This window comes from Astatotilapia calliptera, chromosome 8, assembly GCF_964374335.1.
Source record: "Astatotilapia calliptera chromosome 8, fAstCal68.1, whole genome shotgun sequence".
Classification (NCBI taxonomy): domain Eukaryota; kingdom Metazoa; phylum Chordata; class Actinopteri; order Cichliformes; family Cichlidae; genus Astatotilapia; species Astatotilapia calliptera.
In genome coordinates, this window is record NC_137429.1 from 2,685,429 (window position 1) to 2,702,700 (window position 17,272).

A 17,272-nucleotide genomic window follows, 5' to 3' on the forward strand; every position below is an offset into this window, starting at 1 on the left:
ACTTTTATGACAGATCATGTAGGACTATTGAGAAGGAGGGAACTCCCATTTGTGTCATTCTTCAAGCACTCCCCACTTATGGCTGTATTGACAATGCAAATTGTGATCTCAAGATTGCATCTCTTGTCATGGGAGCTGATCTTCTGGTTGACAAGCTCTTTGATGTCCTTTGTTTGGCTAGCACACAATCTACAGAAGACAAGACCAAGAAACTTATTTGTCAGTAGGGACGCACGTAAAACAGAGAAAATGCTGCACAAGCAGTGTTCTCTTGGACTAGCATCTCTTCTGATGGGAGCTCTTTCTGAGAAGACCTTTTCGACTTGTGAGCGCACAGGTGGAATTCATGTTTCTTCAAGCCCATTATAGGACTAGATTATTAGATTGACTAGGATCTGGTGTGCGATTAAGGTGTGTGTGGTCATTGCAGGTAAAAGGCAGAACAGAGAAGGAAACTGCTCACTCCCCGTCGGGGAATCGAACCCCGGTCTTCCGCGTGACAGGCGGAGATACTGTCCACTATACTAACGAGGACCTCTGAAGCACTGCAATGGTCACGTCAAGCTGCGATTCGCAGCAGGTATGACAGGTAAAATTTGGCTGGCCGTGTAGAAATCCCCATCGGTTTACCAGGAACTACACTTTTATGCCTGTTTGACACAGATCTTTTGTGTGCGTCAGGCAGGGTTCCATGGTGTAATGGTTAGCACTCTGGACCCTGAATCCAGCGATCTGAGTTCAAGTCTCAGTGGAACCTCATTTGGCTTTCTAGCACTTTGCTCCACAGGTACATTAGCATTAGCACACGCTAGCATAAGAATCTAGTCAGTTGAAGAGCAAGTTAGTGGCCCAGTCAGTTCCACTCCTCTTGTGTTGGCTGATCTCATCTGCACATGGTCTGCATGCTGCACCAAACCTCGCTCATGCTCTTCTGCTGCACTTTCCACTTCAGCTTCCTGCTGTATCGTTCATTAGCCACCTTGACTCAAGTCAACTTTTCCTCTTGCACTCTTCCCACTTCCAATCCCTTTGCCACCTCTGAAGGCCCCGATCTTCTTCTTGACAAGCTCTTTGATGTCCTTTGTTTGGCTAGCACACAACCTACAGAAGACAAAACCAAGAGACTTAATTCTCAATAGGGATGCAAGTAAAACAGAGAAAATGCTGGACAAGCAGAGTTGTCTAAAGAGTGAATATCAATTCCCTTGTAACCAAAGAAGGAAAAGACCCATGTTTCCGCCCGGTTTCGGACCGGGGACCTTTCGCGTGTGAGGCGAACGTGATAACCACTACACTACGGAAACCCCGAAAGACAGCTTGTTTGGCTTTCCAATGTGTCTCACTGAGTAATCTCGCACTCTGACAAATTTGGTGACATGTTCCTATCATGGCCTTGAAGTAAAAGGAGCCATGGAGAAGAGACAGACGCACTCTAGCAAGGAGTCTGAACTGTAGTCTCCATGTTAGGCTCACTTAAACTTTGGACATTTAGGAGTTCACTAAAGCAAGCACAGCTCAACATATGCTGCCCTAAGAACCCCAGAACCTCTGGCAGCAGAACTGTTGCCTAAAGCGCCCATTTGTTTCATTGCCTTGGGCATTGGCTGAAAATAGGCCCAAGTCCTGTGCAGGCCACCTAGAGCCAGTCATTTCCAAGAGCTTAGTCTGTGCCTCCATCTTCAGGAAATATAGCGACTGGAGATTTGTTGATTTGTGTGAAGTCTGTGGAGTTTGCAGAAATTTGGGCCATAGACAACTCTTTAGCAAGACGAGCATCCAAAGGTTACAGATGTCAGAGACCTGTACCAGATTTGAGTACTTTCTCTTGTCTGTGTCCCAAACAGCAGTAGAACCCCACAAGTTCAAGCAGTGCCTGCAGTCAGACACTTTTATATCAGGACGCATAAGCAAAGACGCATGCTTCCGCCCGGTTTCGGACCGGGGACCTTTTGCGTGTAAGGCGAACATGATAACCACTACACTACGGAAACTGAGCTTGCGTACCCCGTAGTAATTAAAGGAGCATTTCAATGCTTTCTTACATTTGTGGACTTTTATGACAGATCATGTAGGACTATTGAGAAGGAGGGAACTCCCATTTGTGTCATTCTTCAAGCACTCCCCCACTTATGGCTGTATTGACAATGCAAATTGTGATCTCAAGATTGCATCTCTTGTCATGGGAGCTGATCTTCTGGTTGACAAGCTCTTTGATGTCCTTTGTTTGGCTAGCACACAATCTACAGAAGACAAGACCAAGAAACTTATTTGTCAGTAGGGACGCACGTAAAACAGAGAAAATGCTGCACAAGCAGTGTTCTCTTGGACTAGCATCTCTTCTGATGGGAGCTCTTTCTGAGAAGACCTTTTCGACTTGTGAGCGCACAGGTGGAATTCATGTTTCTTCAAGCCCATTATAGGACTAGATTGACTAGGATCTGGTGTGCGATTAAGGTGTGTGTGGTCATTGCAGGTAAAAGGCAGAACAGAGAAGGAAACTGCTCACTCCCCGTCGGGGAATCGAACCCCGGTCTTCCGCGTGACAGGCGGAGATACTGTCCACTATACTAACGAGGACCTCTGAAGCACTGCAATGGTCACGTCAAGCTGCGATTCGCAGCAGGTATGACAGGTAAAATTTGGCTGGCCGTGTAGAAATCCCCATCGGTTTACCAGGAACTACACTTTTATGCCTGTTTGACACAGATCTTTTGTGCGCTTCAGGCAGGGTTCCATGGTGTAATGGTTAGCACTCTGGACCCTGAATCCAGCGATCTGAGTTCAAGTCTCAGTGGAACCTCATTTGGCTTTCTAGCACTTTGCTCCACAGGTACATTAGCATTAGCACACCCTAGCATAAGAATCTAGTCAGTTGAAGAGCAAGTTAGTGGCCCAGTCAGTTCCACTCCTCTTGTGTTGGCTGATCTCATCTGCACATGGTCTTCATGCTGCACCAAACCTCGCTCATGCTCTTCTGCTGCACTTTCCACTTCAGCTTCCTGCTGTATCGTTCATTAGCCACCTTGACTCAAGTCAACTTTTCCTCTTGCACTCTTCCCACTTCCAATCCCTTTGCCACCTCTGAAGGCCCCGATCTTCTTCTTGACAAGCTCTTTGATGTCCTTTGTTTGGCTAGCACACAACCTACAGAAGACAAAACCAAGAGACTTAATTCTCAATAGGGATGCAAGTAAAACAGAGAAAATGCTGGACAAGCAGAGTTGTCTAAAGAGTGAATATCAATTCCCTTGTAACCAAAGAAGGAAAAGACCCATGTTTCCGCCCGGTTTCGGACCGGGGACCTTTCGCGTGTGAGGCGAACGTGATAACCACTACACTACGGAAACCCCGAAAGACAGCTTGTTTGGCTTTCCAATGTGTCTCACTGAGTAATCTCGCACTCTGACAAATTTGGTGACATGTTCCTATCATGGCCTTGAAGTAAAAGGAGCCATGGAGAAGAGACAGACGCACTCTAGCAAGGAGTCTGAACTGTAGTCTCCATGTTAGGCTCACTTAAACTTTGGACATTTAGGAGTTCACTAAAGCAAGCACAGCTCAACATATGCTGCCCTAAGAACCCCAGAACCTCTGGCAGCAGAACTGTTGCCTAAAGCGCCCATTTGTTTCATTGCCTTGGGCATTGGCTGAAAATAGGCCCAAGTCCTGTGCAGGCCACCTAGAGCCAGTCATTTCCAAGAGCTTAGTCTGTGCCTCCATCTTCAGGAAATATAGCGACTGGAGATTTGTTGATTTGTGTGAAGTCTGTGGAGTTTGCAGAAATTTGGGCCATAGACAACTCTTTAGCAAGACGAGCATCCAAAGGTTACAGATGTCAGAGACCTGAACCAGATTTGAGTACTTTCTCTTGTCTGTGTCCCAAACAGCAGTAGAACCCCACAAGTTCAAGCAGTGCCTGCAGTCAGACACTTTTATATCAGGACGCATAAGCAAAGACGCATGCTTCCGCCCGGTTTCGGACCGGGGACCTTTCGCGTGTTAGGCGAACGTGATAACCACTACACTACGGAAACTGAGCTTGCGTACCCCGTAGTAATTAAAGGAGCATTTCAATGCTTTCTTACATTTGTGGACTTTTATGACAGATCATGTAGGACTATTGAGAAGGAGGGAACTCCCATTTGTGTCATTCTTCAAGCACTCCCCCACTTATGGCTGTATTGACAATGCAAATTGTGATCTCAAGATTGCATCTCTTGTCATGGGAGCTGATCTTCTGGTTGACAAGCTCTTTGATGTCCTTTGTTTGGCTAGCACACAATCTACAGAAGACAAGACCAAGAAACTTATTTGTCAGTAGGGACGCACGTAAAACAGAGAAAATGCTGCACAAGCAGTGTTCTCTTGGACTAGCATCTCTTCTGATGGGAGCTCTTTCTGAGAAGACCTTTTCGACTTGTGAGCGCACAGGTGGAATTCATGTTTCTTCAAGCCCATTATAGGACTAGATTATTAGATTGACTAGGATCTGGTGTGCGATTAAGGTGTGTGTGGTCATTGCAGGTAAAAGGCAGAACAGAGAAGGAAACTGCTCACTCCCCGTCGGGGAATCGAACCCCGGTCTTCCGCGTGACAGGCGGAGATACTGTCCACTATACTAACGAGGACCTCTGAAGCACTGCAATGGTCACGTCAAGCTGCGATTCGCAGCAGGTATGACAGGTAAAATTTGGCTGGCCGTGTAGAAATCCCCATCGGTTTACCAGGAACTACACTTTTATGCCTGTTTGACACAGATCTTTTGTGCGCTTCAGGCAGGGTTCCATGGTGTAATGGTTAGCACTCTGGACCCTGAATCCAGCGATCTGAGTTCAAGTCTCAGTGGAACCTCATTTGGCTTTCTAGCACTTTGCTCCACAGGTACATTAGCATTAGCACACCCTAGCATAAGAATCTAGTCAGTTGAAGAGCAAGTTAGTGGCCCAGTCAGTTCCACTCCTCTTGTGTTGGCTGATCTCATCTGCACATGGTCTTCATGCTGCACCAAACCTCGCTCATGCTCTTCTGCTGCACTTTCCACTTCAGCTTCCTGCTGTATCGTTCATTAGCCACCTTGACTCAAGTCAACTTTTCCTCTTGCACTCTTCCCACTTCCAATCCCTTTGCCACCTCTGAAGGCCCCGATCTTCTTCTTGACAAGCTCTTTGATGTCCTTTGTTTGGCTAGCACACAACCTACAGAAGACAAAACCAAGAGACTTAATTCTCAATAGGGATGCAAGTAAAACAGAGAAAATGCTGGACAAGCAGAGTTGTCTAAAGAGTGAATATCAATTCCCTTGTAACCAAAGAAGGAAAAGACCCATGTTTCCGCCCGGTTTCGGACCGGGGACCTTTCGCGTGTGAGGCGAACGTGATAACCACTACACTACGGAAACCCCGAAAGACAGCTTGTTTGGCTTTCCAATGTGTCTCACTGAGTAATCTCGCACTCTGACAAATTTGGTGACATGTTCCTATCATGGCCTTGAAGTAAAAGGAGCCATGGAGAAGAGACAGACGCACTCTAGCAAGGAGTCTGAACTGTAGTCTCCATGTTAGGCTCACTTAAACTTTGGACATTTAGGAGTTCACTAAAGCAAGCACAGCTCAACATATGCTGCCCTAAGAACCCCAGAACCTCTGGCAGCAGAACTGTTGCCTAAAGCGCCCATTTGTTTCATTGCCTTGGGCATTGGCTGAAAATAGGCCCAAGTCCTGTGCAGGCCACCTAGAGCCAGTCATTTCCAAGAGCTTAGTCTGTGCCTCCATCTTCAGGAAATATAGCGACTGGAGATTTGTTGATTTGTGTGAAGTCTGTGGAGTTTGCAGAAATTTGGGCCATAGACAACTCTTTAGCAAGACGAGCATCCAAAGGTTACAGATGTCAGAGACCTGAACCAGATTTGAGTACTTTCTCTTGTCTGTGTCCCAAACAGCAGTAGAACCCCACAAGTTCAAGCAGTGCCTGCAGTCAGACACTTTTATATCAGGACGCATAAGCAAAGACGCATGCTTCCGCCCGGTTTCGGACCGGGGACCTTTCGCGTGTTAGGCGAACGTGATAACCACTACACTACGGAAACTGAGCTTGCGTACCCCGTAGTAATTAAAGGAGCATTTCAATGCTTTCTTACATTTGTGGACTTTTATGACAGATCATGTAGGACTATTGAGAAGGAGGGAACTCCCATTTGTGTCATTCTTCAAGCACTCCCCCACTTATGGCTGTATTGACAATGCAAATTGTGATCTCAAGATTGCATCTCTTGTCATGGGAGCTGATCTTCTGGTTGACAAGCTCTTTGATGTCCTTTGTTTGGCTAGCACACAATCTACAGAAGACAAGACCAAGAAACTTATTTGTCAGTAGGGACGCACGTAAAACAGAGAAAATGCTGCACAAGCAGTGTTCTCTTGGACTAGCATCTCTTCTGATGGGAGCTCTTTCTGAGAAGACCTTTTCGACTTGTGAGCGCACAGGTGGAATTCATGTTTCTTCAAGCCCATTATAGGACTAGATTATTAGATTGACTAGGATCTGGTGTGCGATTAAGGTGTGTGTGGTCATTGCAGGTAAAAGGCAGAACAGAGAAGGAAACTGCTCACTCCCCGTCGGGGAATCGAACCCCGGTCTTCCGCGTGACAGGCGGAGATACTGTCCACTATACTAACGAGGACCTCTGAAGCACTGCAATGGTCACGTCAAGCTGCGATTCGCAGCAGGTATGACAGGTAAAATTTGGCTGGCCGTGTAGAAATCCCCATCGGTTTACCAGGAACTACACTTTTATGCCTGTTTGACACAGATCTTTTGTGCGCTTCAGGCAGGGTTCCATGGTGTAATGGTTAGCACTCTGGACCCTGAATCCAGCGATCTGAGTTCAAGTCTCAGTGGAACCTCATTTGGCTTTCTAGCACTTTGCTCCACAGGTACATTAGCATTAGCACACCCTAGCATAAGAATCTAGTCAGTTGAAGAGCAAGTTAGTGGCCCAGTCAGTTCCACTCCTCTTGTGTTGGCTGATCTCATCTGCACATGGTCTTCATGCTGCACCAAACCTCGCTCATGCTCTTCTGCTGCACTTTCCACTTCAGCTTCCTGCTGTATCGTTCATTAGCCACCTTGACTCAAGTCAACTTTTCCTCTTGCACTCTTCCCACTTCCAATCCCTTTGCCACCTCTGAAGGCCCCGATCTTCTTCTTGACAAGCTCTTTGATGTCCTTTGTTTGGCTAGCACACAACCTACAGAAGACAAAACCAAGAGACTTAATTCTCAATAGGGATGCAAGTAAAACAGAGAAAATGCTGGACAAGCAGAGTTGTCTAAAGAGTGAATATCAATTCCCTTGTAACCAAAGAAGGAAAAGACCCATGTTTCCGCCCGGTTTCGGAACGGGGACCTTTCGCGTGTGAGGCGAACGTGATAACCACTACACTACGGAAACCCCGAAAGACAGCTTGTTTGGCTTTCCAATGTGTCTCACTGAGTAATCTCGCACTCTGACAAATTTGGTGACATGTTCCTATCATGGCCTTGAAGTAAAAGGAGCCATGGAGAAGAGACAGACGCACTCTAGCAAGGAGTCTGAACTGTAGTCTCCATGTTAGGCTCACTTAAACTTTGGACATTTAGGAGTTCACTAAAGCAAGCACAGCTCAACATATGCTGCCCTAAGAACCCCAGAACCTCTGGCAGCAGAACTGTTGCCTAAAGCGCCCATTTGTTTCATTGCCTTGGGCATTGGCTGAAAATAGGCCCAAGTCCTGTGCAGGCCACCTAGAGCCAGTCATTTCCAAGAGCTTAGTCTGTGCCTCCATCTTCAGGAAATATAGCGACTGGAGATTTGTTGATTTGTGTGAAGTCTGTGGAGTTTGCAGAAATTTGGGCCATAGACAACTCTTTAGCAAGACGAGCATCCAAAGGTTACAGATGTCAGAGACCTGAACCAGATTTGAGTACTTTCTCTTGTCTGTGTCCCAAACAGCAGTAGAACCCCACAAGTTCAAGCAGTGCCTGCAGTCAGACACTTTTATATCAGGACGCATAAGCAAAGACGCATGCTTCCGCCCGGTTTCGGACCGGGGACCTTTCGCGTGTTAGGCGAACGTGATAACCACTACACTACGGAAACTGAGCTTGCGTACCCCGTAGTAATTAAAGGAGCATTTCAATGCTTTCTTACATTTGTGGACTTTTATGACAGATCATGTAGGACTATTGAGAAGGAGGGAACTCCCATTTGTGTCATTCTTCAAGCACTCCCCCACTTATGGCTGTATTGACAATGCAAATTGTGATCTCAAGATTGCATCTCTTGTCATGGGAGCTGATCTTCTGGTTGACAAGCTCTTTGATGTCCTTTGTTTGGCTAGCACACAATCTACAGAAGACAAGACCAAGAAACTTATTTGTCAGTAGGGACGCACGTAAAACAGAGAAAATGCTGCACAAGCAGTGTTCTCTTGGACTAGCATCTCTTCTGATGGGAGCTCTTTCTGAGAAGACCTTTTCGACTTGTGAGCGCACAGGTGGAATTCATGTTTCTTCAAGCCCATTATAGGACTAGATTATTAGATTGACTAGGATCTGGTGTGCGATTAAGGTGTGTGTGGTCATTGCAGGTAAAAGGCAGAACAGAGAAGGAAACTGCTCACTCCCCGTCGGGGAATCGAACCCCGGTCTTCCGCGTGACAGGCGGAGATACTGTCCACTATACTAACGAGGACCTCTGAAGCACTGCAATGGTCACGTCAAGCTGCGATTCGCAGCAGGTATGACAGGTAAAATTTGGCTGGCCGTGTAGAAATCCCCATCGGTTTACCAGGAACTACACTTTTATGCCTGTTTGACACAGATCTTTTGTGCGCTTCAGGCAGGGTTCCATGGTGTAATGGTTAGCACTCTGGACCCTGAATCCAGCGATCTGAGTTCAAGTCTCAGTGGAACCTCATTTGGCTTTCTAGCACTTTGCTCCACAGGTACATTAGCATTAGCACACCCTAGCATAAGAATCTAGTCAGTTGAAGAGCAAGTTAGTGGCCCAGTCAGTTCCACTCCTCTTGTGTTGGCTGATCTCATCTGCACATGGTCTTCATGCTGCACCAAACCTCGCTCATGCTCTTCTGCTGCACTTTCCACTTCAGCTTCCTGCTGTATCGTTCATTAGCCACCTTGACTCAAGTCAACTTTTCCTCTTGCACTCTTCCCACTTCCAATCCCTTTGCCACCTCTGAAGGCCCCGATCTTCTTCTTGACAAGCTCTTTGATGTCCTTTGTTTGGCTAGCACACAACCTACAGAAGACAAAACCAAGAGACTTAATTCTCAATAGGGATGCAAGTAAAACAGAGAAAATGCTGGACAAGCAGAGTTGTCTAAAGAGTGAATATCAATTCCCTTGTAACCAAAGAAGGAAAAGACCCATGTTTCCGCCCGGTTTCGGAACGGGGACCTTTCGCGTGTGAGGCGAACGTGATAACCACTACACTACGGAAACCCCGAAAGACAGCTTGTTTGGCTTTCCAATGTGTCTCACTGAGTAATCTCGCACTCTGACAAATTTGGTGACATGTTCCTATCATGGCCTTGAAGTAAAAGGAGCCATGGAGAAGAGACAGACGCACTCTAGCAAGGAGTCTGAACTGTAGTCTCCATGTTAGGCTCACTTAAACTTTGGACATTTAGGAGTTCACTAAAGCAAGCACAGCTCAACATATGCTGCCCTAAGAACCCCAGAACCTCTGGCAGCAGAACTGTTGCCTAAAGCGCCCATTTGTTTCATTGCCTTGGGCATTGGCTGAAAATAGGCCCAAGTCCTGTGCAGGCCACCTAGAGCCAGTCATTTCCAAGAGCTTAGTCTGTGCCTCCATCTTCAGGAAATATAGCGACTGGAGATTTGTTGATTTGTGTGAAGTCTGTGGAGTTTGCAGAAATTTGGGCCATAGACAACTCTTTAGCAAGACGAGCATCCAAAGGTTACAGATGTCAGAGACCTGAACCAGATTTGAGTACTTTCTCTTGTCTGTGTCCCAAACAGCAGTAGAACCCCACAAGTTCAAGCAGTGCCTGCAGTCAGACACTTTTATATCAGGACGCATAAGCAAAGACGCATGCTTCCGCCCGGTTTCGGACCGGGGACCTTTCGCGTGTTAGGCGAACGTGATAACCACTACACTACGGAAACTGAGCTTGCGTACCCCGTAGTAATTAAAGGAGCATTTCAATGCTTTCTTACATTTGTGGACTTTTATGACAGATCATGTAGGACTATTGAGAAGGAGGGAACTCCCATTTGTGTCATTCTTCAAGCACTCCCCCACTTATGGCTGTATTGACAATGCAAATTGTGATCTCAAGATTGCATCTCTTGTCATGGGAGCTGATCTTCTGGTTGACAAGCTCTTTGATGTCCTTTGTTTGGCTAGCACACAATCTACAGAAGACAAGACCAAGAAACTTATTTGTCAGTAGGGACGCACGTAAAACAGAGAAAATGCTGCACAAGCAGTGTTCTCTTGGACTAGCATCTCTTCTGATGGGAGCTCTTTCTGAGAAGACCTTTTCGACTTGTGAGCGCACAGGTGGAATTCATGTTTCTTCAAGCCCATTATAGGACTAGATTATTAGATTGACTAGGATCTGGTGTGCGATTAAGGTGTGTGTGGTCATTGCAGGTAAAAGGCAGAACAGAGAAGGAAACTGCTCACTCCCCGTCGGGGAATCGAACCCCGGTCTTCCGCGTGACAGGCGGAGATACTGTCCACTATACTAACGAGGACCTCTGAAGCACTGCAATGGTCACGTCAAGCTGCGATTCGCAGCAGGTATGACAGGTAAAATTTGGCTGGCCGTGTAGAAATCCCCATCGGTTTACCAGGAACTACACTTTTATGCCTGTTTGACACAGATCTTTTGTGCGCTTCAGGCAGGGTTCCATGGTGTAATGGTTAGCACTCTGGACCCTGAATCCAGCAATCTGAGTTCAAGTCTCAGTGGAACCTCATTTGGCTTTCTAGCACTTTGCTCCACAGGTACATTAGCATTAGCACACCCTAGCATAAGAATCTAGTCAGTTGAAGAGCAAGTTAGTGGCCCAGTCAGTTCCACTCCTCTTGTGTTGGCTGATCTCATCTGCACATGGTCTTCATGCTGCACCAAACCTCGCTCATGCTCTTCTGCTGCACTTTCCACTTCAGCTTCCTGCTGTATCGTTCATTAGCCACCTTGACTCAAGTCAACTTTTCCTCTTGCACTCTTCCCACTTCCAATCCCTTTGCCACCTCTGAAGGCCCCGATCTTCTTCTTGACAAGCTCTTTGATGTCCTTTGTTTGGCTAGCACACAACCTACAGAAGACAAAACCAAGAGACTTAATTCTCAATAGGGATGCAAGTAAAACAGAGAAAATGCTGGACAAGCAGAGTTGTCTAAAGAGTGAATATCAATTCCCTTGTAACCAAAGAAGGAAAAGACCCATGTTTCCGCCCGGTTTCGGACCGGGGACCTTTCGCGTGTGAGGCGAACGTGATAACCACTACACTACGGAAACCCCGAAAGACAGCTTGTTTGGCTTTCCAATGTGTCTCACTGAGTAATCTCGCACTCTGACAAATTTGGTGACATGTTCCTATCATGGCCTTGAAGTAAAAGGAGCCATGGAGAAGAGACAGACGCACTCTAGCAAGGAGTCTGAACTGTAGTCTCCATGTTAGGCTCACTTAAACTTTGGACATTTAGGAGTTCACTAAAGCAAGCACAGCTCAACATATGCTGCCCTAAGAACCCCAGAACCTCTGGCAGCAGAACTGTTGCCTAAAGCGCCCATTTGTTTCATTGCCTTGGGCATTGGCTGAAAATAGGCCCAAGTCCTGTGCAGGCCACCTAGAGCCAGTCATTTCCAAGAGCTTAGTCTGTGCCTCCATCTTCAGGAAATATAGCGACTGGAGATTTGTTGATTTGTGTGAAGTCTGTGGAGTTTGCAGAAATTTGGGCCATAGACAACTCTTTAGCAAGACGAGCATCCAAAGGTTACAGATGTCAGAGACCTGAACCAGATTTGAGTACTTTCTCTTGTCTGTGTCCCAAACAGCAGTAGAACCCCACAAGTTCAAGCAGTGCCTGCTGTCAGACACTTTTATATCAGGACGCATAAGCAAAGACGCATGCTTCCGCCCGGTTTCGGACCGGGGACCTTTCGCGTGTAAGGCGAACGTGACAACCACTACACTACGGAAACTGAGCTTGCGTACCCCGTAGTAATTAAAGGAGCATTTCAATGCTTTCTTACATTTGTGGACTTTTATGACAGATCATGTAGGACTATTGAGAAGGAGGGAACTCCCATTTGTGTCATTCTTCAAGCACTCCCCCACTTATGGCTGTATTGACAATGCAAATTGTGATCTCAAGATTGCATCTCTTGTCATGGGAGCTGATCTTCTGGTTGACAAGCTCTTTGATGTCCTTTGTTTGGCTAGCACACAATCTACAGAAGACAAGACCAAGAAACTTATTTGTCAGTAGGGACGCACGTAAAACAGAGAAAATGCTGCACAAGCAGTGTTCTCTTGGACTAGCATCTCTTCTGATGGGAGCTCTTTCTGAGAAGACCTTTTCGACTTGTGAGCGCACAGGTGGAATTCATGTTTCTTCAAGCCCATTATAGGACTAGATTATTAGATTGACTAGGATCTGGTGTGCGATTAAGGTGTGTGTGGTCATTGCAGGTAAAAGGCAGAACAGAGAAGGAAACTGCTCACTCCCCGTCGGGGAATCGAACCCCGGTCTTCCGCGTGACAGGCGGAGATACTGTCCACTATACTAACGAGGACCTCTGAAGCACTGCAATGGTCACGTCAAGCTGCGATTCGCAGCAGGTATGACAGGTAAAATTTGGCTGGCCGTGTAGAAATCCCCATCGGTTTACCAGGAACTACACTTTTATGCCTGTGTGACACAGATCTTTTGTGTGCTTCAGGCAGGGTTCCATGGTGTAATGGTTAGCACTCTGGACCCTGAATCCAGCGATCTGAGTTCAAGTCTCAGTGGAACCTCATTTGGCTTTCTAGCACTTTGCTCCACAGGTACATTAGCATTAGCACACCCTAGCATAAGAATCTAGTCAGTTGAAGAGCAAGTTAGTGGCCCAGTCAGTTCCACTCCTCTTGTGTTGGCTGATCTCATCTGCACATGGTCTTCATGCTGCACCAAACCTCGCTCATGCTCTTCTGCTGCACTTTCCACTTCAGCTTCCTGCTGTATCGTTCATTAGCCACCTTGACTCAAGTCAACTTTTCCTCTTGCACTCTTCCCACTTCCAATCCCTTTGCCACCTCTGAAGGCCCCGATCTTCTTCTTGACAAGCTCTTTGATGTCCTTTGTTTGGCTAGCACACAACCTACAGAAGACAAAACCAAGAGACTTAATTCTCAATAGGGATGCAAGTAAAACAGAGAAAATGCTGGACAAGCAGAGTTGTCTAAAGAGTGAATATCAATTCCCTTGTAACCAAAGAAGGAAAAGACCCATGTTTCCGCCCGGTTTCGGACCGGGGACCTTTCGCGTGTGAGGCGAACGTGATAACCACTACACTACGGAAACCCCGAAAGACAGCTTGTTTGGCTTTCCAATGTGTCTCACTGAGTAATCTCGCACTCTGACAAATTTGGTGACATGTTCCTATCATGGCCTTGAAGTAAAAGGAGCCATGGAGAAGAGACAGACGCACTCTAGCAAGGAGTCTGAACTGTAGTCTCCATGTTAGGCTCACTTAAACTTTGGACATTTAGGAGTTCACTAAAGCAAGCACAGCTCAACATATGCTGCCCTAAGAACCCCAGAACCTCTGGCAGCAGAACTGTTGCCTAAAGCGCCAATTTGTTTCATTGCCTTGGGCATTGGCTGAAAATAGGCCCAAGTCCTGTGCAGGCCACCTAGAGCCAGTCATTTCCAAGAGCTTAGTCTGTGCCTCCATCTTCAGGAAATATAGCGACTGGAGATTTGTTGATTTGTGTGAAGTCTGTGGAGTTTGCAGAAATTTGGGCCATAGACAACTCTTTAGCAAGACGAGCATCCAAAGGTTACAGATGTCAGAGACCTGAACCAGATTTGAGTACTTTCTCTTGTCTGTGTCCCAAACAGCAGTAGAACCCCACAAGTTCAAGCAGTGCCTGCAGTCAGACACTTTTATATCAGGACGCATAAGCAAAGACGCATGCTTCCGCCCGGTTTCGGACCGGGGACCTTTCGCGTGTTAGGCGAACGTGATAACCACTACACTACGGAAACTGAGCTTGCGTACCCCGTAGTAATTAAAGGAGCATTTCAATGCTTTCTTACATTTGTGGACTTTTATGACAGATCATGTAGGACTATTGAGAAGGAGGGAACTCCCATTTGTGTCATTCTTCAAGCACTCCCCCACTTATGGCTGTATTGACAATGCAAATTGTGATCTCAAGATTGCATCTCTTGTCATGGGAGCTGATCTTCTGGTTGACAAGCTCTTTGATGTCCTTTGTTTGGCTAGCACACAATCTACAGAAGACAAGACGAAGAAACTTATTTGTCAGTAGGGACGCACGTAAAACAGAGAAAATGCTGCACAAGCAGTGTTCTCTTGGACTAGCATCTCTTCTGATGGGAGCTCTTTCTGAGAAGACCTTTTCGACTTGTGAGCGCACAGGTGGAATTCATGTTTCTTCAAGCCCATTATAGGACTAGATTATTAGATTGACTAGGATCTGGTGTGCGATTAAGGTGTGTGTGGTCATTGCAGGTAAAAGGCAGAACAGAGAAGGAAACTGCTCACTCCCCGTCGGGGAATCGAACCCCGGTCTTCCGCGTGACAGGCGGAGATACTGTCCACTATACTAACGAGGACCTCTGAAGCACTGCAATGGTCACGTCAAGCTGCGATTCGCAGCAGGTATGACAGGTAAAATTTGGCTGGCCGTGTAGAAATCCCCATCGGTTTACCAGGAACTACACTTTTATGCCTGTTTGACACAGATCTTTTGTGCGCTTCAGGCAGGGTTCCATGGTGTAATGGTTAGCACTCTGGACCCTGAATCCAGCAATCTGAGTTCAAGTCTCAGTGGAACCTCATTTGGCTTTCTAGCACTTTGCTCCACAGGTACATTAGCATTAGCACACCCTAGCATAAGAATCTAGTCAGTTGAAGAGCAAGTTAGTGGCCCAGTCAGTTCCACTCCTCTTGTGTTGGCTGATCTCATCTGCACATGGTCTTCATGCTGCACCAAACCTCGCTCATGCTCTTCTGCTGCACTTTCCACTTCAGCTTCCTGCTGTATCGTTCATTAGCCACCTTGACTCAAGTCAACTTTTCCTCTTGCACTCTTCCCACTTCCAATCCCTTTGCCACCTCTGAAGGCCCCGATCTTCTTCTTGACAAGCTCTTTGATGTCCTTTGTTTGGCTAGCACACAACCTACAGAAGACAAAACCAAGAGACTTAATTCTCAATAGGGATGCAAGTAAAACAGAGAAAATGCTGGACAAGCAGAGTTGTCTAAAGAGTGAATATCAATTCCCTTGTAACCAAAGAAGGAAAAGACCCATGTTTCCGCCCGGTTTCGGACCGGGGACCTTTCGCGTGTGAGGCGAACGTGATAACCACTACACTACGGAAACCCCGAAAGACAGCTTGTTTGGCTTTCCAATGTGTCTCACTGAGTAATCTCGCACTCTGACAAATTTGGTGACATGTTCCTATCATGGCCTTGAAGTAAAAGGAGCCATGGAGAAGAGACAGACGCACTCTAGCAAGGAGTCTGAACTGTAGTCTCCATGTTAGGCTCACTTAAACTTTGGACATTTAGGAGTTCACTAAAGCAAGCACAGCTCAACATATGCTGCCCTAAGAACCCCAGAACCTCTGGCAGCAGAACTGTTGCCTAAAGCGCCCATTTGTTTCATTGCCTTGGGCATTGGCTGAAAATAGGCCCAAGTCCTGTGCAGGCCACCTAGAGCCAGTCATTTCCAAGAGCTTAGTCTGTGCCTCCATCTTCAGGAAATATAGCGACTGGAGATTTGTTGATTTGTGTGAAGTCTGTGGAGTTTGCAGAAATTTGGGCCATAGACAACTCTTTAGCAAGACGAGCATCCAAAGGTTACAGATGTCAGAGACCTGAACCAGATTTGAGTACTTTCTCTTGTCTGTGTCCCAAACAGCAGTAGAACCCCACAAGTTCAAGCAGTGCCTGCTGTCAGACACTTTTATATCAGGACGCATAAGCAAAGACGCATGCTTCCGCCCGGTTTCGGACCGGGGACCTTTCGCGTGTAAGGCGAACGTGACAACCACTACACTACGGAAACTGAGCTTGCGTACCCCGTAGTAATTAAAGGAGCATTTCAATGCTTTCTTACATTTGTGGACTTTTATGACAGATCATGTAGGACTATTGAGAAGGAGGGAACTCCCATTTGTGTCATTCTTCAAGCACTCCCCCACTTATGGCTGTATTGACAATGCAAATTGTGATCTCAAGATTGCATCTCTTGTCATGGGAGCTGATCTTCTGGTTGACAAGCTCTTTGATGTCCTTTGTTTGGCTAGCACACAATCTACAGAAGACAAGACCAAGAAACTTATTTGTCAGTAGGGACGCACGTAAAACAGAGAAAATGCTGCACAAGCAGTGTTCTCTTGGACTAGCATCTCTTCTGATGGGAGCTCTTTCTGAGAAGACCTTTTCGACTTGTGAGCGCACAGGTGGAATTCATGTTTCTTCAAGCCCATTATAGGACTAGATTATTAGATTGACTAGGATCTGGTGTGCGATTAAGGTGTGTGTGGTCATTGCAGGTAAAAGGCAGAACAGAGAAGGAAACTGCTCACTCCCCGTCGGGGAATCGAACCCCGGTCTTCCGCGTGACAGGCGGAGATACTGTCCACTATACTAACGAGGACCTCTGAAGCACTGCAATGGTCACGTCAAGCTGCGATTCGCAGCAGGTATGACAGGTAAAATTTGGCTGGCCGTGTAGAAATCCCCATCGGTTTACCAGGAACTACACTTTTATGCCTGTGTGACACAGATCTTTTGTGCGCTTCAGGCAGGGTTCCATGGTGTAATGGTTAGCACTCTGGACCCTGAATCCAGCGATCTGAGTTCAAGTCTCAGTGGAACCTCATTTGGCTTTCTAGCACTTTGCTCCACAGGTACATTAGCATTAGCACACCCTAGCATAAGAATCTAGTCAGTTGAAGAGCAAGTTAGTGGCCCAGTCAGTTCCACTCCTCTTGT

General features: G+C 46.6%; 34 non-coding genes across 34 annotated transcripts; 9 read left to right on the forward strand and 25 right to left on the reverse strand.

Moving 5' to 3' along the window:
- Nucleotides 1-462: 462 nt before the first annotated feature.
- trnad-guc (transfer RNA aspartic acid (anticodon GUC)) lies at nt 463-534 on the reverse strand. Its single transcript has one exon. It is a non-coding gene; the product is annotated as a tRNA-Asp (tRNA).
- A 151-nt stretch (nt 535-685) lies between these two features.
- trnaq-cug (transfer RNA glutamine (anticodon CUG)) lies at nt 686-757 on the forward strand. The gene has a single exon. It is a non-coding gene; the product is annotated as a tRNA-Gln (tRNA).
- A 474-nt stretch (nt 758-1,231) lies between these two features.
- trnav-cac (transfer RNA valine (anticodon CAC)) lies at nt 1,232-1,304 on the reverse strand. Its single transcript has one exon. It is a non-coding gene; the product is annotated as a tRNA-Val (tRNA).
- Nucleotides 1,305-1,918: 614 nt separating this feature from the next.
- Nucleotides 1,919-1,991, reverse strand: trnav-uac (transfer RNA valine (anticodon UAC)). The gene has a single exon. It is a non-coding gene; the product is annotated as a tRNA-Val (tRNA).
- A 514-nt stretch (nt 1,992-2,505) lies between these two features.
- On the reverse strand, nt 2,506-2,577 carry trnad-guc (transfer RNA aspartic acid (anticodon GUC)). The gene has a single exon. It is a non-coding gene; the product is annotated as a tRNA-Asp (tRNA).
- A 151-nt stretch (nt 2,578-2,728) lies between these two features.
- Nucleotides 2,729-2,800, forward strand: trnaq-cug (transfer RNA glutamine (anticodon CUG)). The gene has a single exon. It is a non-coding gene; the product is annotated as a tRNA-Gln (tRNA).
- Nucleotides 2,801-3,274: 474 nt separating this feature from the next.
- trnav-cac (transfer RNA valine (anticodon CAC)) lies at nt 3,275-3,347 on the reverse strand. The gene has a single exon. It is a non-coding gene; the product is annotated as a tRNA-Val (tRNA).
- Nucleotides 3,348-3,961: 614 nt separating this feature from the next.
- Nucleotides 3,962-4,034, reverse strand: trnav-aac (transfer RNA valine (anticodon AAC)). Its single transcript has one exon. It is a non-coding gene; the product is annotated as a tRNA-Val (tRNA).
- Nucleotides 4,035-4,556: 522 nt separating this feature from the next.
- trnad-guc (transfer RNA aspartic acid (anticodon GUC)) lies at nt 4,557-4,628 on the reverse strand. Its single transcript has one exon. It is a non-coding gene; the product is annotated as a tRNA-Asp (tRNA).
- Nucleotides 4,629-4,779: 151 nt separating this feature from the next.
- On the forward strand, nt 4,780-4,851 carry trnaq-cug (transfer RNA glutamine (anticodon CUG)). Its single transcript has one exon. It is a non-coding gene; the product is annotated as a tRNA-Gln (tRNA).
- A 474-nt stretch (nt 4,852-5,325) lies between these two features.
- Nucleotides 5,326-5,398, reverse strand: trnav-cac (transfer RNA valine (anticodon CAC)). The gene has a single exon. It is a non-coding gene; the product is annotated as a tRNA-Val (tRNA).
- A 614-nt stretch (nt 5,399-6,012) lies between these two features.
- Nucleotides 6,013-6,085, reverse strand: trnav-aac (transfer RNA valine (anticodon AAC)). Its single transcript has one exon. It is a non-coding gene; the product is annotated as a tRNA-Val (tRNA).
- Nucleotides 6,086-6,607: 522 nt separating this feature from the next.
- Nucleotides 6,608-6,679, reverse strand: trnad-guc (transfer RNA aspartic acid (anticodon GUC)). Its single transcript has one exon. It is a non-coding gene; the product is annotated as a tRNA-Asp (tRNA).
- Nucleotides 6,680-6,830: 151 nt separating this feature from the next.
- Nucleotides 6,831-6,902, forward strand: trnaq-cug (transfer RNA glutamine (anticodon CUG)). Its single transcript has one exon. It is a non-coding gene; the product is annotated as a tRNA-Gln (tRNA).
- A 474-nt stretch (nt 6,903-7,376) lies between these two features.
- Nucleotides 7,377-7,449, reverse strand: trnav-cac (transfer RNA valine (anticodon CAC)). Its single transcript has one exon. It is a non-coding gene; the product is annotated as a tRNA-Val (tRNA).
- A 614-nt stretch (nt 7,450-8,063) lies between these two features.
- Nucleotides 8,064-8,136, reverse strand: trnav-aac (transfer RNA valine (anticodon AAC)). Its single transcript has one exon. It is a non-coding gene; the product is annotated as a tRNA-Val (tRNA).
- Nucleotides 8,137-8,658: 522 nt separating this feature from the next.
- trnad-guc (transfer RNA aspartic acid (anticodon GUC)) lies at nt 8,659-8,730 on the reverse strand. The gene has a single exon. It is a non-coding gene; the product is annotated as a tRNA-Asp (tRNA).
- A 151-nt stretch (nt 8,731-8,881) lies between these two features.
- On the forward strand, nt 8,882-8,953 carry trnaq-cug (transfer RNA glutamine (anticodon CUG)). Its single transcript has one exon. It is a non-coding gene; the product is annotated as a tRNA-Gln (tRNA).
- Nucleotides 8,954-9,427: 474 nt separating this feature from the next.
- Nucleotides 9,428-9,500, reverse strand: trnav-cac (transfer RNA valine (anticodon CAC)). Its single transcript has one exon. It is a non-coding gene; the product is annotated as a tRNA-Val (tRNA).
- Nucleotides 9,501-10,114: 614 nt separating this feature from the next.
- Nucleotides 10,115-10,187, reverse strand: trnav-aac (transfer RNA valine (anticodon AAC)). Its single transcript has one exon. It is a non-coding gene; the product is annotated as a tRNA-Val (tRNA).
- A 522-nt stretch (nt 10,188-10,709) lies between these two features.
- On the reverse strand, nt 10,710-10,781 carry trnad-guc (transfer RNA aspartic acid (anticodon GUC)). Its single transcript has one exon. It is a non-coding gene; the product is annotated as a tRNA-Asp (tRNA).
- Nucleotides 10,782-10,932: 151 nt separating this feature from the next.
- Nucleotides 10,933-11,004, forward strand: trnaq-cug (transfer RNA glutamine (anticodon CUG)). The gene has a single exon. It is a non-coding gene; the product is annotated as a tRNA-Gln (tRNA).
- A 474-nt stretch (nt 11,005-11,478) lies between these two features.
- trnav-cac (transfer RNA valine (anticodon CAC)) lies at nt 11,479-11,551 on the reverse strand. Its single transcript has one exon. It is a non-coding gene; the product is annotated as a tRNA-Val (tRNA).
- Nucleotides 11,552-12,165: 614 nt separating this feature from the next.
- trnav-uac (transfer RNA valine (anticodon UAC)) lies at nt 12,166-12,238 on the reverse strand. Its single transcript has one exon. It is a non-coding gene; the product is annotated as a tRNA-Val (tRNA).
- A 522-nt stretch (nt 12,239-12,760) lies between these two features.
- On the reverse strand, nt 12,761-12,832 carry trnad-guc (transfer RNA aspartic acid (anticodon GUC)). The gene has a single exon. It is a non-coding gene; the product is annotated as a tRNA-Asp (tRNA).
- Nucleotides 12,833-12,983: 151 nt separating this feature from the next.
- On the forward strand, nt 12,984-13,055 carry trnaq-cug (transfer RNA glutamine (anticodon CUG)). The gene has a single exon. It is a non-coding gene; the product is annotated as a tRNA-Gln (tRNA).
- Nucleotides 13,056-13,529: 474 nt separating this feature from the next.
- On the reverse strand, nt 13,530-13,602 carry trnav-cac (transfer RNA valine (anticodon CAC)). The gene has a single exon. It is a non-coding gene; the product is annotated as a tRNA-Val (tRNA).
- Nucleotides 13,603-14,216: 614 nt separating this feature from the next.
- On the reverse strand, nt 14,217-14,289 carry trnav-aac (transfer RNA valine (anticodon AAC)). Its single transcript has one exon. It is a non-coding gene; the product is annotated as a tRNA-Val (tRNA).
- Nucleotides 14,290-14,811: 522 nt separating this feature from the next.
- Nucleotides 14,812-14,883, reverse strand: trnad-guc (transfer RNA aspartic acid (anticodon GUC)). The gene has a single exon. It is a non-coding gene; the product is annotated as a tRNA-Asp (tRNA).
- Nucleotides 14,884-15,034: 151 nt separating this feature from the next.
- Nucleotides 15,035-15,106, forward strand: trnaq-cug (transfer RNA glutamine (anticodon CUG)). Its single transcript has one exon. It is a non-coding gene; the product is annotated as a tRNA-Gln (tRNA).
- A 474-nt stretch (nt 15,107-15,580) lies between these two features.
- On the reverse strand, nt 15,581-15,653 carry trnav-cac (transfer RNA valine (anticodon CAC)). Its single transcript has one exon. It is a non-coding gene; the product is annotated as a tRNA-Val (tRNA).
- Nucleotides 15,654-16,267: 614 nt separating this feature from the next.
- On the reverse strand, nt 16,268-16,340 carry trnav-uac (transfer RNA valine (anticodon UAC)). The gene has a single exon. It is a non-coding gene; the product is annotated as a tRNA-Val (tRNA).
- A 522-nt stretch (nt 16,341-16,862) lies between these two features.
- On the reverse strand, nt 16,863-16,934 carry trnad-guc (transfer RNA aspartic acid (anticodon GUC)). Its single transcript has one exon. It is a non-coding gene; the product is annotated as a tRNA-Asp (tRNA).
- Nucleotides 16,935-17,085: 151 nt separating this feature from the next.
- On the forward strand, nt 17,086-17,157 carry trnaq-cug (transfer RNA glutamine (anticodon CUG)). Its single transcript has one exon. It is a non-coding gene; the product is annotated as a tRNA-Gln (tRNA).
- Nucleotides 17,158-17,272: the final 115 nt, after the last annotated feature.